This window comes from Perca fluviatilis, chromosome 18 (assembly GCF_010015445.1).
Source record: "Perca fluviatilis chromosome 18, GENO_Pfluv_1.0, whole genome shotgun sequence".
In the NCBI taxonomy this organism is placed as follows: domain Eukaryota; kingdom Metazoa; phylum Chordata; class Actinopteri; order Perciformes; family Percidae; genus Perca; species Perca fluviatilis.
This window is the reverse complement of record NC_053129.1, coordinates 17430010-17444748: the sequence shown is the minus strand read 5'-3', so window position 1 is coordinate 17444748 and position 14739 is coordinate 17430010. Positions and strand designations below refer to the sequence as shown.

Here is a 14739-nt window from a genome sequence, read left to right as displayed (position 1 = left end):
CAAATAAGATGCAAAGAGTGAGTCAGCCCTACAATGGAAAATTTCTTCTTGGCTAGGAGACACGTTTTCCCTTTAGTGAGTAAGTAAATAAAATGTGATGTCTTACCAGTTCATTAAGGATTTTAAAACAATCAGTGGTGACAGTAGTATTTACTTTAAGTACTGTACTTAAGTACAATTATGAGGTACTTTACTTGAGTATTTTCTTTTGTGCTACTTTATACTTCTACTCCACTACGTTTATTTGACAGGTATATCGTTTCATCCAAAATAAAAGAGCAGCTTCTAAAATATGATGCATTGTTACAGATAAAAGTACCCAAAAGTTAAAAGAAATAGTTAAAAGACTCCATCTTGACTATTTTGGGGGGAGCCCCGAGGACAGGGGAGGGGTTAGACGAGATGCTACTTTCAAATCTTGCTAGCCTGTCAACATTACAAACCCTGCCGTTAAGTAGAGTTTGCTGATAATACTTTTAGAGTTTTAGAGTTCTTGTTTTAGTTGCTCCCTGAGTAGGTAGGTCAAAGGTCGGTCAGTAGCCTGGTTTGAGGGCATCTTGGCTGAGTCAACAATAGCTTGAACTCACCCCTTAGAGTATGTACTTAATTGATGGGGCATTCACAGTATATATACATATACAGGGATTAAAGGTCTAATAATCAACTTACTCATAATAATTCCCCTGTATGTTCCTGTATGAGCAGGAAGAGGTGGTGAAGAAAAGAAATCCCTCCAGATCCATCTGAAATGAAGACAAAGAACAGGTTTGACAGCTATGACTTCATCCTCCCAACAAAGGCACTGAGGGATGGATGGAGGCGTTGGGAGGAGGAAGGAAAGAAGAGAGCAGACATTAAAAAAAAAAAGTCACATCACCGGCAATTCCTGCTACATTAGTGGGTAACATGAGATGCAATTGGCAGGAGAATGAACCACACCCTATAGTATATTGTACATATGTGTATTTGTTTGTCTACATGTTAAACAGCTTTAAAGGTGTACTTAACCACTCACATTGACTCAGGTGTTCTCCTGGTTTCTCACCCTGACATGTTGATAAAGCCACAGGGTTATCCCGTCTCCAAGCTGAACAAAACTTAGTAGACAGTTATGAAAACCTTGTGGTCCAGAGATGCCCAGCTGATGCTTATCAGTGGTTTTTCTCATGAAGCTCACACCTAATCCCTCTGAGTGTGTCTGCTGTCAGAACCTCACCCCACCCACCCCTGTAATACAACGAAACATGCCCCTAGTCTTCCCATGCTGCTCCAATTATAATCTATCTATATATCTATCTCCCTGTCTCTCTTTTTTTTCTTGCTTCTACCTAGACCGAAAAACGCCGGAGGTTTTTCTCGTGGGAAACTCTTAGGAGAGGTATGTTGCCCCGTGAGCAGGGAGTGAGAGTGGAATCCCGTTTTTCTGGGTCTAGTCTCACTCCCTGTTCTGCGATCCCATCCCCGGCTGAGTGTCACGATCAGGCATCGTGTCAGGACTCGCCACGGTGTTAGGAAACGCTCGCCTGTTCTCGCTCAGCTGGATTCTGAGGTTTTGGTTGTACACAACACATGTGCTACTACTTCTCCCTGACCCGGTTTCTTTTCTGCTCTTTTCTTACATCACTGGGTTTTTAATCATCCTTCCTTAATTGAGGAAGGTAGTCAATTCATAGAGGCATCTTGCAATGGCCTTTGTGATAATTAAAGCAGTATTAACAATCAAAAGATCCAATACATTTGCATTTAATGTTGTTTAAATTAATGGATATAAGTTGGTGACTTTTGTCTCAAAAGCATTCCAAAAAAGACAAGGTTTATTTGTTTAATTTATGTTGACACAATAATAAAATTATTCATTCATTCATTGTATCTCTAGAGTACATCTGCTGCCAGCCCTTACGTATCAAACTCCCCAGGCAAGTTAAGTGAATGACTTTTCCTGAAGTCACATGATTTTCAGTAAGCGGTATCTTCTTCAAGGAAGGAAATCAAGGAGAGTGAGAAGGAAAGTGTGGTCTCCAGCTGTACGTGCATTTAGTTTCCGATGTTGAACAGTGCAGAAATGAATGCAGATGTCCATGTTACAATGGTTTTTAAAGGATATTTTGAACAAAGCATATAGAATACATCTTTATAAATTAACAGAGTTATTAACTGCATAACACACCGATTCACGTTATTTTTACGTCACTATGACCAAGTCCAGAGGATAATTTCTCAACAACTCCACAATATGGGTGTTAAAGGTGCCCTGCCACACATATTTCAATACTTTGTGGTAATGTCTGAAGTTCTACCATGGACTCTGTAACATTTTTTGTGGAAAAAATGCCTTGGTTACCTTGTTTCAAGCCATTCTAGCATGGTATAGAAAGCCTGCAGGTAGACTCAGCTCGATTTGTGCCAGTTCTCATTAATATTCAACGAGCTAAGTTGCTTGGCTCTGATTGGCTAACAACTAGCCAATGAGAGCCTGGCTATAAGCATCCTTTACCCAGCGCAACTGGGCGAGCTCATTAATAGTAATGAGTTCAGGCAATATGATGTCAGACTGACCAGCTTTTGTAATTGGCCTGATTTCTCTGCTTATTTCTTTTCAGTGGCTAGATCTGACAGAGGAGGTACAGTAGCAGTTCATTTTCACATTCGCAACATAACACAAACGCATATGAACCTAACATATTTCAAAAAATGCAAGTAAAAACGGTTTTGTGTGGCAGGGCACTAAAGCAACTACAAGGAACTTTCATTTTGTGTAGATTTTGGCGGCCCCTGTGGAAAAAAGAGGTAGTATTTCCATGAACACCACTGCCTCTTGTCATAAAGATCTCAATCTGGCTAGCGGGTGCATTTGTTTTGGAAAAGAGTGAAAGAAAGACGCAACTTATTTTTAACATAATTTTTTCTTTTTAAACAGCTGTTTGCAGGATGCATAGCGATGAGGTAATGTATGTATCTGTTGCTATATAAGATAAATAACTGTAACATGGAGATGGAGAAGCAAAGTAAACTTTGTTTTAGCCACCAACATAAATTCATATATTAAATTTAAAACCACGTCTCGCAAAGTATTTCATTAATATAAAAAATACATATTACATACCTCTCTAGAAGGATTAGGGGACAATTCATGGTGAAACTTTGCCTAGGAAAAAATGGGTCTTTAAACTATGCTCAAAAGTGGTGGTGAAAAACCTGCTGTCATAGAGGCAAGACATGTGATTGTTCAAATGGGACTTGGGTCTGAATGAACAGATGCAGTGAGAATGGACAGGAGAAGACGGCAGAAAGTGAGTGATATCAGCTTGGGCACGAGTATGAGGGATGCTGTAAAAGGTCTTTCTAAGTCTTTCAGACACAAACACACACACATGCATGTTTGAATACTAGCGCGTAGGCAAGTGACATTACACATCAAACTCACATATGTTAGGAGGCCTTTTCTGTTTCACCTAGTTCCACACATTTTAAACATTTTCCCATACACCAGCCAGCGTACTTGCTTTCTTGTAAGCTACAGCACCTCTCTTTCTCTTTACTAGTGGGGAAGGTCAGCAAAAGTCAGATTAAAAGTTTGGAAGTGTGTGTGTTGTTAGGAAGTCAAAAATGAAAGTAAATTAATTTAAGTTTTACTGGGAAGCAGTTTAGTTAAAAAAAAAAAAGAAAAGGGAAATCATCTTTATTTTTTGTATAATCACCCCATGGAGAACTTAATTGGAGGAAGTTTGATGCAGGAGGAACAACAACAAAAGCAATATCCAGTTATTTAATATGTATTAGGTGTATCCCTCTTTCTGCAACACACACACACACACACCCACCCACCCACACACACACACACACACACGCACGGCAGAAGAGAAAAGGGGAAATTCTCTTTCAATGAGGTGAACAATACTTGACATATCTTGACATTTTTACTACACACTTCCCCTCTTTGTGACAACTTCCTCACAGTTTTCACTACCAGCGCTACTTACTACTAAGCTGCATATGAATGAAGAAAGATGCGCGCACACACACACACACACACACAAATACACACGCAGAAGAGGAGAGAGAACAAGAAGAGTTGTTTTGCAACTAGAAAGAGGAAGGTACATGTGTCACTCACTGTTTTTGTGACGCAACACGGACCACTCAATGGACACACACACACACACACACACACACACACACACACACACACACACACACACACACACACACACACACACACACACACACACCTCACGTTATTCCCATATCTTATCCAATCTTGTATGCAAAATGTGATGTATCGCCTGGGTATATTTTCATTACAAGAAAAACTTTTGTTAGTCCTGGGACAACGAGGGATCTGAGGGGGCAAGATGGAGCATGCAGGTACACTCAGTCACCAACCTCTCTCTGTGTGTAACTCACTGGCATTTGCATAGATATTTGCCAGTCAAATGAGATGCATGGGAGAGTAGGGGTGTAACTTTGGAGAGCAATCTCCCCCAGAATTCCCCTCTCCTGGGAGACTCCCAAATCCCTTCCAAGAAAAAAAGGTCAGGTGGGATTTTTAGAAGATAGCTTAGTACAGTTTAACATTGTTGGACATGCTCACAATGGTTTTATCACACTGATTTCTGGGATTGGTCAAATGGATGCATTGCAGCTGCGCAGATGCATACAAAATACATTACACAGTAAGCTTCCCACGCACACATCTGTGTCCAAACTTATATCAGAGATAAAACACTGTACTGATATTCTCAATGTATCCCACCCAAATCAGCCTCAGGGCAGATTCCTGAAATAAAAGTCGTCACTGTAATTTGATTTGCTTGAAGATGCATTGTTGATCGAGATGGAAATGTTGTCTTTGCTTTCTGCTAATTGATGCGTGAGGGGTCAAGATCTTGCTGCCCTTTGGGGGCTTCAATTTCAGACCCATGATCATGATCCTCATGTTAAGGTCAAAAGGTCACATTTCCATGTTGGAGTTTTAGGTGCTCATAAGCAAACTTAGAGGTATAATAAATCATCCATTTGCCTGACCATTTTTTTTATTACTTTAACCGAATTAACTTCATTGCTCGCTTGCCAGGTTATTGAAGCTGGTAGCTAACTAGTTATTGAAACAATACATTAAAGATGCAGTAAGTAAGTCTTATAAAACTAACTTTCATATTTGCTGAAACTGACCCTATGTTCCAGTAGAACTACATGAATTATGTAATATAAAAAAAATCCAGCTCCTCTGGTACCACCTACAGCCTGTAGTGCGATTGGCAAAATTCCACCGCTCCCGGGTTGATTTTCTCCAATCAGGGCCACAGGGGGTGTCTATCTGCCTGTCAATCACTGCTTAGACACGCACACGCATATATAGCGTTCTCCCCTCCCCCTTCCCCGCGCACGAGCTGCAGAAAAGTTTCCCAAAACTCGGGTGAAGTGGCTTTTCAGAGGTGGCGTGAGCTCCGGGATTTTAAAGATCTGAACAACGATGCAGACGTAGCCACATTTCTTCTCGACAGGTAACATAATTACCATGAACGATTTATCTTTCACTTGGTTATTAGTAGTCGAAAGTCCACAAAGCTACGTTGGTGAGGATAATAGTAACGTTTGCACAGTGGTCCGTCTGATATGATGCTGAAATGGCTAACGGTAGCCTGCTAGTTAGCATCGTTTTACTGTTGGTGAGTAAAGTTAACATTGTGTTAGTGTTTTAGTTAGTTATTGAAAATGCTGTCTGACATGCCTAGGCAGCTGTCAAACCCCCTTGCGTGGGAGGGGCTTAGGAGACCGTTTGGACCTCAGCAGAAAGGGGGGAGGGACTGAGAAGTTGTCGATGTTCAAATTTGTTGGCAAAGTCCTGGATCTTCACAATCTTACCTACAGCAGCTTTAACTAAAAATCCACAACACGCAGATTTGTAATTGTATTTCGTTGATTATTATGCTATTTAACATAAATGTGTGTGTGTGTGCGCGCGTGCGTGCGTGCGTGTGTGTGTATACAGTATATATATATTTAAATAAGCTGTTGGAAATCACTGCAATACTTATATTACACATGCTACCTCTGATATTAATGACTTACTGTAGATATCAAAAACTTAAATTAAAAACAACTATTATGAAAAAAAATGAATGTGTTTGTGCACATTTATGAATCAGCTTTTTGCAGATGTAAAATCTGCAGAGTGAGTTGGAAGTTATAGGGACACCCTCCATAAAGGCCACTGCCTTGATGTGAATGGAGCCTCCTTGAATTGACTGGGTGACATTTTGAATATGCAAATGTGATTGCCCTGTGGCCAATTGGCCAATTGGCCACAGGGTCCTTAAATTAGAATACTATTGAGGCTAATTTTCCTCTATTTTGGGTAATTAGGAATTTGATAGCATCCTCAACAGGCTTCACATTAGTCTCATGTTCAAGCCACGGCTGCCTGTCTACCTTCATGTCAAAGATTATGTCCTTTAATATACAGTAAAATATTACTGATACACTATAATAAGTATTACACTTTGCTTTTAGAGTATATCCTGGAGTTAAGGGTATTTTGCGATACAAACATGAACACAACTCTCTGCAAAAACAAGAAACATGAAAAATAGAAAAGTGGTTAATTTGAGGTGCTCTTGGAGGAAATTTTCTGGATTTAAATGTGCATTTTTTTTAAAACTATCAACACTACCCAACCATACAATTTGCCCGTGCAAAACATAAACAGTTCAGAGGCACATCCCCCAAATATAGACTAAATAAACACTGGCATGCATGGTTTAATCCAGCACTTAAAGCCTTGTTTACAGCAGCAACAATATTACTGAGCCTGTGTAATTGTGTCTTTGATAGCAATATATTTTGAATAATAATGCTGAGACAAAGGAACAGGACAAGCAGGTTGGCCTGTACTTGTAATAACAAGAGGAGACGTGACTTACAGGAAGCTGCTCAGCGGGCCTGAAGAGGAATTGCACAGACCAGTGGAGATTTGGCTTCTTGTATACAGTGAATATATGCAATAAAACAGTTAAAGGCCCCTATTACAATGATTTGGAGGGCCACCACTCTAGAAGAAATAATCTTAAGTATTTTGTCTTTTTCTTCAAAGAATTTTGAGTTTGAAGCCTACAAGAAAAAAAAATTAGAGGGAATAGCATGTATTTCACAAGCAGTGAGTACACAGCCTGTGAAGAAGAAGAAGAATGAAAAATACCTTAAAAATAACACTAATAATGCCACCATAATGTTATTCACGTGCATCAGGGGAATTTCAGGGTCCAGCATTTTCCGAGCTTGACCCATTCCAGGGACTAAAAGTCAGCATAATTTTTTGCTTTAATATTGACATTTTGTTCCTCTTTTGAGTTCCACGACTTTATGGAAGTGCAATAATAAATCACTGGAGTAGTCCTTAAACTAAATATATATTCCATCAGTACATGTGAAGTTCTCAAACCATGTAGATATTGTTTTTATCACTATACATGTGTGGGTTGTAGTGCAAAGGTCACATGTCACTACCAGAGTATAGATTTGAATAAGATAAAAATCAGGAAAACACAGGAAACCGATAACAACCCACATATATATATTGGTGACAAATGGTGCAAAAACATTTATCATTTTATGTGATAATGAGCAAGTCACTGCAGGTTGCTGCACCTTTTTTCTTTTGAACATGAACATCTAGCCAGGCCCTCAGTGTGATCAGGCTGCAGCCACTTGCATAATAATCTGTTGCTGGGACTTGTGTCAAATGGTCAAAAAAATACTGAAAACCCCTAATGTACATTATGTGCTTTTCATATGCTGAAAGCTCTCCCATCTGCCCACACGTTCCCTACACATTTTTGCAGTATGCAAATTGCCCAAAGCAGCCAACAAATCTGTGCATACGCACACATTAATCCCCCAAAAAACACAAAATAACCACACAGTGAAAATATGAACACAAATGACTGTGCTAAGATGTACAGTACTCACTATCCATGGTTCACACACACACACACACACACACACACACACACACACACACACACACACACACACACACACACACACACACACACACACACACACACACACACACAGAAATGGAGCAGGTGAAATGTGGCAGGTGTGCTTCTACATTACCTGAGGGCTGTTTATCACTTGGTCAGTGTTACAGCAGTGGGATAGTGGTTAAGAAAGTAGGATAAGATCTTTACGCAAACACACAGTCAGAGGTGCAAACGAGTTTTGCTCCTGGATATTGATCCTGTACATACAGTATTTGAGTGTTTGTGAATGTGTGGGTGTTGCATGTCAGAGATCTCAATACTGCATGACAAATTAACCCTTTATTTCCCCTAAGTGTACGCTTTAGTCATTCCACGACACAGAGTGCTGCGTGGAAACCACCTGCTGCGCAGAGACACTCAAATGCAGGGATGTAGTGGAGTGTCACCTGCTAAATCCAGTTTACAACAAATTGTAGTCTACATCTGTACAGATGTGAATGCAAAGTTTTAATTATTAAAATATGTACAAATTATTAGAGAAAATTGGAACTTGAAAAGTTACCATTTGATGCTTAGTGTCTGGAGGTCAGAAGTTCTTTCTTTATTCACCCTAAATTTTCCTTTAACTTCAAAGTTTGGTTAAATGTAGATAGTGTGTATCTATTTGTTTCACTGATTCATTTGCACTATTGTTGTGCATCATTTTATAATTTTTTTCTGAGATCCAGATCCAGTAATTGGGGATAAGGAAGTGCACAGAATCACCAATATCACCTCTACCGGCCACAGGATTAAGGCTACATTTAAAGAGGCGCTATGCAGTTTTGGCCATTTCTTTGCTGTTTTCTTGCTTTTGGCTCGCAGGTTTCTCTATAGAGCTCCCCCTACAGCTTCGGAATAGATATTTGGCAGCTCCTATGTTTATTGTGTCTGACTCCTCGCTCGGTCAGTCTGTTTCCTCTTTCAGTGTTCCTCCGACAGTGCTTTCCTAGCTTTCTGCTTATTTTTTGCCGGCTCAGCCATGACGATAGTGTGAAAAACTCCATCACTACCTTGTTAGCCGGTTACTGAATGGGTGTATGTGTGCAGTGCCGTGAAGCAATTTGTTACATCACGAGACCTGGTATCACGCGATACTTCCTGACGCTGAGGCCGGCGTCTAGCCGGCCAAAAGTTGCAAGGGTGGTTTTTCCGCTCACTAGGAGAGAAGCGAGACGACCACCATTCAACTCGAAAAAAGTCATATAACCATTCCAATGACTCCGAAGCTGTTCAGTTAAGGTAAATTACCGTAAGCTAAAAAAACGACATAGTTCCCCTTTAAGTTCAGTGTTCTTTTTTCTGTGCGGTCAGAGAAAACCAGAGTGGCCCACTCCCACAGCACTGTGGAGGAATACAGTAGTTCCTCTTTATTTGAAATTGAGAATAAAATAGCTCATTTGGTGGTCTACATGGTGACATGTAAAGCATGAAATACATCACATAATTGTGTCTCACATGCTCTACCTCTTCTTGCTGCATGTACAAGGGGTGGACAGAATAACAGAGACACACGAAAAGTATTATTGCAATGCAATGGATTGCATTATGCTGACATAAAGAAAGCTAATACAAAGAAAGGGAGCACACACTGTACATAAAGCAGGGATATGATTAACAAGAGATTAACCCTTTCAGTGCAGAACACAGTAGCCAGACAGGCAAGGTGAGACAGACACAGCACATGTACACCACAAGTTTCATTTTTCACTTTCTTTCAGCCTCTACTCTTCATCTCACAGCAGTGGAGGTTTCAGAGTTCACTTGACATTTTCTGCTCAGATTAACTGCTCTTTCTTTTTAGGTAAAAACAAACCATAAGGTGTATTCCATACAATGGAGCATTCACACGTGTGACATATTTTGCTACGTTTATGCCTCGTATCCACACATACTCGGCCATTTCCAAGCCACTAAAACGGAGATATTTGGAAAAACTGACCCCGTTTTGGTTTGAAAACTCTGGGGTTGCTTTGTAGTCTGGACGGGCAGAAATGGAGACCTTTTGAAACAACGCCGCACGTCAGGCAATCGGTTAGGTAGGCTCAATGTTCCATACCTTTTTTGCAGTTTCACCTCGTCGGTCCAAGCAAATAAATCCCTGGTCTTTCTTTTTGCCATTGTTCTTTCTCCAAAGTATTTTCTGTATTTTCAACTTATACATCCATGATTTTCAACCGCAGAGTGACGTTAGACAATCTGCTTCCTGTTTACACCGGCACGCACATGCCCAGTGTATGCGAAGGGTTATGTGATACGCTGTCAGACATGTTAATTTGGACAGAGAATAGTTAGCCTATGCTACGGAGCTGAAGCGCTTGTGTAGAGTGGACAGAGATCATTTTGGTTTTAAAACAAGTAGAAAATGTAGTCTACTACGTTTTCTACTACTGATTTTACTTCTGTTTTTTAGTATGGTATCTATGGATAAATGTCTATTTTAACTTTGTTGCAGCCTATGAGCCGGGTTGTTGATTCCTGTTACGTTCACACAGCTATTGGTGAAAATTGCCAAAACCTTTTCCAGTTTTGCACTTGTAGGTAGATGGTTATCGGCACTATGGGGCACATGTTTTTACAGAGGGAGTCATTGGCTGACTGCCTTTTAAGGGGTAAATGAGGGGGCTCTGTTTGCAGTGTCAATATTTACAGTGACACAATGCTAAATGAATACTGACTGACTGAGTGGAATCATGTATGTGTTTGAGTGGGAGACAGTAAGAAGGAAAGACAGAATTATCAGCATGAATGGATGTCAGATGTCATGGTCTGATGAATAGATTTAGGCCTTCAAAAACAAAACTTCTATCTTGTTTTGGATTGCGTGTACTCACATACTGTATACCCAAAGCAGTACTCAGAAAGTTCCACAGCAGTGGAAAGAGTTGAGTTGTAGCATTCGAAACAGCTGGGCCTCTGCAGCTCGACAAGATGATTTAGAAGAGTCAAGCAGTACAGTGCAATGTGATTTAATTTAATAGGTGACCAAGCACAAGTGGACTTCTGTCACAATCTACAAGCCTCTTTTGCATTGCAAATCAGAGATATACAAATGAGGGAGGGAAACACAGGCTCTGTACAACTTCTCTGCTCACTACACTATCATTATCTCTTGGTCTATGTGCTTTCCCTCTTTTTCAAGCCTGTATTTACATTAGCCTCACTTGTCTTTATTCTTCTCTTTGAATACTAAATCTCCATAAATACTCTTGACATTTATATTCCTTTGTCATAATTTTCTTTTTACATTTCCTGCCTCATGTTCTGTAAAAGTTTTCTATTAAACTGGTGACGAAATGTCAGCAAAAAAAAACTTCCAGCAATATCTCAGTATGCAGTTTCATGATTCAACAGTGTGACTCATTCAAGCTTCATGTTCTGTTGTTTGTCCTGCAAACTACAACTACGCGCAACTTAACGCTGTTTGACTTCAGCCTGTCTTTCTCCCTTCCTTAAAGTTTTCTGTTAATACATCAGCTCATAGCCCCCAGCTACGCTAACATCACATAAATCATCATGTTGATTCACATGTTGACTATTGTATTGATACTGTAAACAAAGCAGCAGGGAGAGGCACCAATAGTGTGCCCCCTATCAGGAGGAGCTTTTCTTTCATGCACAATACCAGTGAAATGATTGTATTGCCCTCTAGTGGTCAAACATTTTATCTGGAAGATGAGCTGTTTGTCTCCTGCAGCCACCTGAATTCAGTCAAATTTTAACACACAAATACACATGGGCTACCTAATAATGCATTGGGTGTTAATTGAAAAAGATTTATTTTATTGTTCACAGTGCTCAGAGGTTGGTTGTCAGAACAGAAATGTACATTCAAAAATTCAGATGGCAAACATCTTATTAACTCACCAGTACATGTATTCATTTTGGACACCATAGGCTTCATTCGAAGGGGTTCATTTAATAATTCTATCAAACTTATTAAGCATAAGATTACTTTACCTTAAGACATTAAGGTAGCTAGCATGTACTTTAGCTATCTGCTACTACCAGTAGCTATCGTTGCCAGAGAAAGAATAGAAATGTTCATGTGATATGATTGAAGGCCATAAAAACAGCTATTAGAAATTAACTTTTTTATTTATTTATTTATTTTAAAGATTTTTTTTGGGGCATTTTCAGTCTTTTTTTTGATAGGACAGCAGAAGACATGAAAGGGGAGAGAGAGTGGGAATGACATGCAGCAAAGGGCCGCAGGTCGGAGTCTAACCCAGCCCGCTGCGTCGAGGAGCAAACCTCCACATAAGGGAGCCCGCTCCATCAACTGAGCTATCCGGGCGCATATTTTGAAACTGTTTGGTCAAGAATGTACTTTCAGCTTTTTAAAGCAAACATGGACAAGAAGTGTTTAAAGTATTCAGAAAAAATGGGAGTATAAACATAATCTCCAGATCCACTAAAAACTTAAACACTAAACTAACCTTGTAGTGAGATTGTTTTCTCCACAGCAGCCATAATCATTTTCTCACACGGTGCATTAGTCTCTGTGCTGATCATACTCGAAAACAAATGATCAAAATACAGAGAAAAAAAAAACAGCATTTAAACTTCTCTCAGTAATAGCAGCACTAGATTGGACTCAAACCCACCAAAAGATAAAGGATGTGTTCTACTTACTTCTGAGTGTTGGGCACTGGGATAATTATCTAATCTATATGTGAAGATGGAGATTATACTATTGGACACGCACAGTTAAATTTGGGGTGAAATTGCACCACATGATTAGTTAATTGAGCACAGTGCTTACTTTTGAACATGTATGGCCCTTTAAGGGGGTAAAAAAACAGAAAACATAACTTTTTTTTGTCCGACCTCATGATAGAAGCTACTGTACTGTATATATAATACCAGGTAGGCCTAAACAAATCTCTTTAAACTGTCACAGTAAATTAACAGATTTCATGAGACAAACATCTTTTTAATACGATAATAATTATAGTGAATCAGATATAATAATCACTCTGGCATGAAAACCTGTATTAAACACATACAGTACACATTTGTACTTGTTAGTGAAACCAGTATGGCTCACTGACCCTGTATCAGTTCTGATTCTGAGAGGTATTGAAATACAAGGCAACCGGTTTTAGGTACGATACAGTGGTGTTCTGAGTACATGGTTTATTCTTAGTAACCGCTGAGAAATGATTCCCCATAACAGGAGAGAAGTCAAACACAGTGACAACAGTTTGTACTTTAGACAATATCACAGCTTATATATAGTGGTAGTTTCAGCAAAGCCAATAGAGTGCTATAGTTAAGACATTAATTTACTTATTAACATAGATAGATATGAATATGGCCACTTTCTTACAACTCGGCCAGTGACTTAACTTTGTAAGAAATTGTTATATAATTGTTTCGACACTTTTGTCAATAAACAGTATCTGTAATAGTTTTATAGTATTACATTGTATGAAGAATACACTGTGTGTTGGCTGGGTTGGTGGAATCATAAAGCTCAGGTTATGGCTCCGGCTTCTGTTAGCACCGTGTACAGTACACAGCCTCGACCATGCCAGATGGGAATCTTAAACGTGACAACCTTAACTATACATATTTAGAGCAGAGTGGTTAAAAAAAGAGCCATTTTATAGCGATATATTTTACATTTGGACCAAGTAGTATTTACAAATTCTTTATATGCTTTGTTTTAGGTTATATCAGCTCCATATTGATCAGTTTAGTAACATTAAGACAATGAATTGTACATATTTTTTTTTATATTAAAGATGCTATATAGTTTTCTTAATTGTCTTGATACTCACTGCAATGTATTATGAATTAGAAGTTAGAATTAGAGGTTTTTGCAATTACTAATTGGCTTTACGTGACATACGATGCAGTGCACACAGTACAGCAAGTGTAAAAAGGAAGTACTGTAATAGCTGTAGAGAGGTAACAGCAGTGAGTCAATGTCAGTCAGAACAGTACATTGGCACCTTGGCAATGCTCACTGGGTCTAAGACCCAATCTAAACCTGATACTGGGTGAAAGATAAAACAGGAAACAAGCTGCCACACTACTGTAAGTGTGTGTGTGTGTGTGTGTGTGTGTGTGTGTGTGTGTGTGTGTGTGTGTGTGTGTGTGTGTCTCAGTATGCTGGTATGGCTGTTGAAAAACAGGAAGAAAGGGTTAAGTGTAAGAAAGCTTGTCCAGAAAATGATAAAACGACATCACACAAATTGTGTTTCACAGACAGACCAAGTTGCTGTTAAGGCTTTGTTGTAGACGAGCTTATAAGGTTATCAGATAAATAAATGCACCCATTGAGTTGTCACAAAGGTAACACCAGTGTAAGAGTTACATTTCCCAATATCTATACCCAATAAAAAGGTTAATACATTGCTAAGATTTTGGCATGTGAAGTGCTGAGGTCGTACATCACAGTGTGTACAGAATATACTGTTAATACCCATTACATGAACACTAGTCTCGCTTTGCCAGACCTTCCTCCACAGCGCCGCGGAGGAGGGTCTGGCTAGTCCACACAGCATTTCGGGATGGGAGAGAAACATGCTCTGGTTTATTGGCATTTCTTTAAACCAATCACAATCGTCTTGGATGGCGTTAAGCACCGGACGGAACCACGGTGCCGCTGCAAAATAGCATCGGGAAGGAATTTGTCTTGGTGGAACGTGTACGTTCAAAGGCTGTTTTAATCGTGCAACAGAAAACTCAGAACGGACAGATAGTC

At 39.5% G+C, this 14739-nt stretch overlaps 1 long non-coding RNA gene across 2 annotated transcripts in view; it reads right to left on the bottom strand.

Moving 5' to 3' along the window:
* The window catches only part of LOC120546618, a 17784-nt gene extending 3055 nt beyond the window's left edge, over positions 1 to 14729 (bottom strand). The window contains exons 1-2 of one of the 2 annotated variants that reach the window (XR_005636901.1): positions 10084 to 14729; positions 1 to 743 (exon numbers count right to left, since the gene is read on the bottom strand). The exon at positions 1 to 743 is cut by the window's left edge and continues 3055 nt beyond it. This is a non-coding gene — a long non-coding RNA (uncharacterized LOC120546618). Of the gene's footprint in view, positions 744 to 1015; positions 2321 to 10083 lie in introns of those variants that run through there. The other variant, XR_005636900.1, reaches the window with a different exon arrangement.
* Between the last annotated feature and the right edge of the window lie 10 nt (positions 14730 to 14739).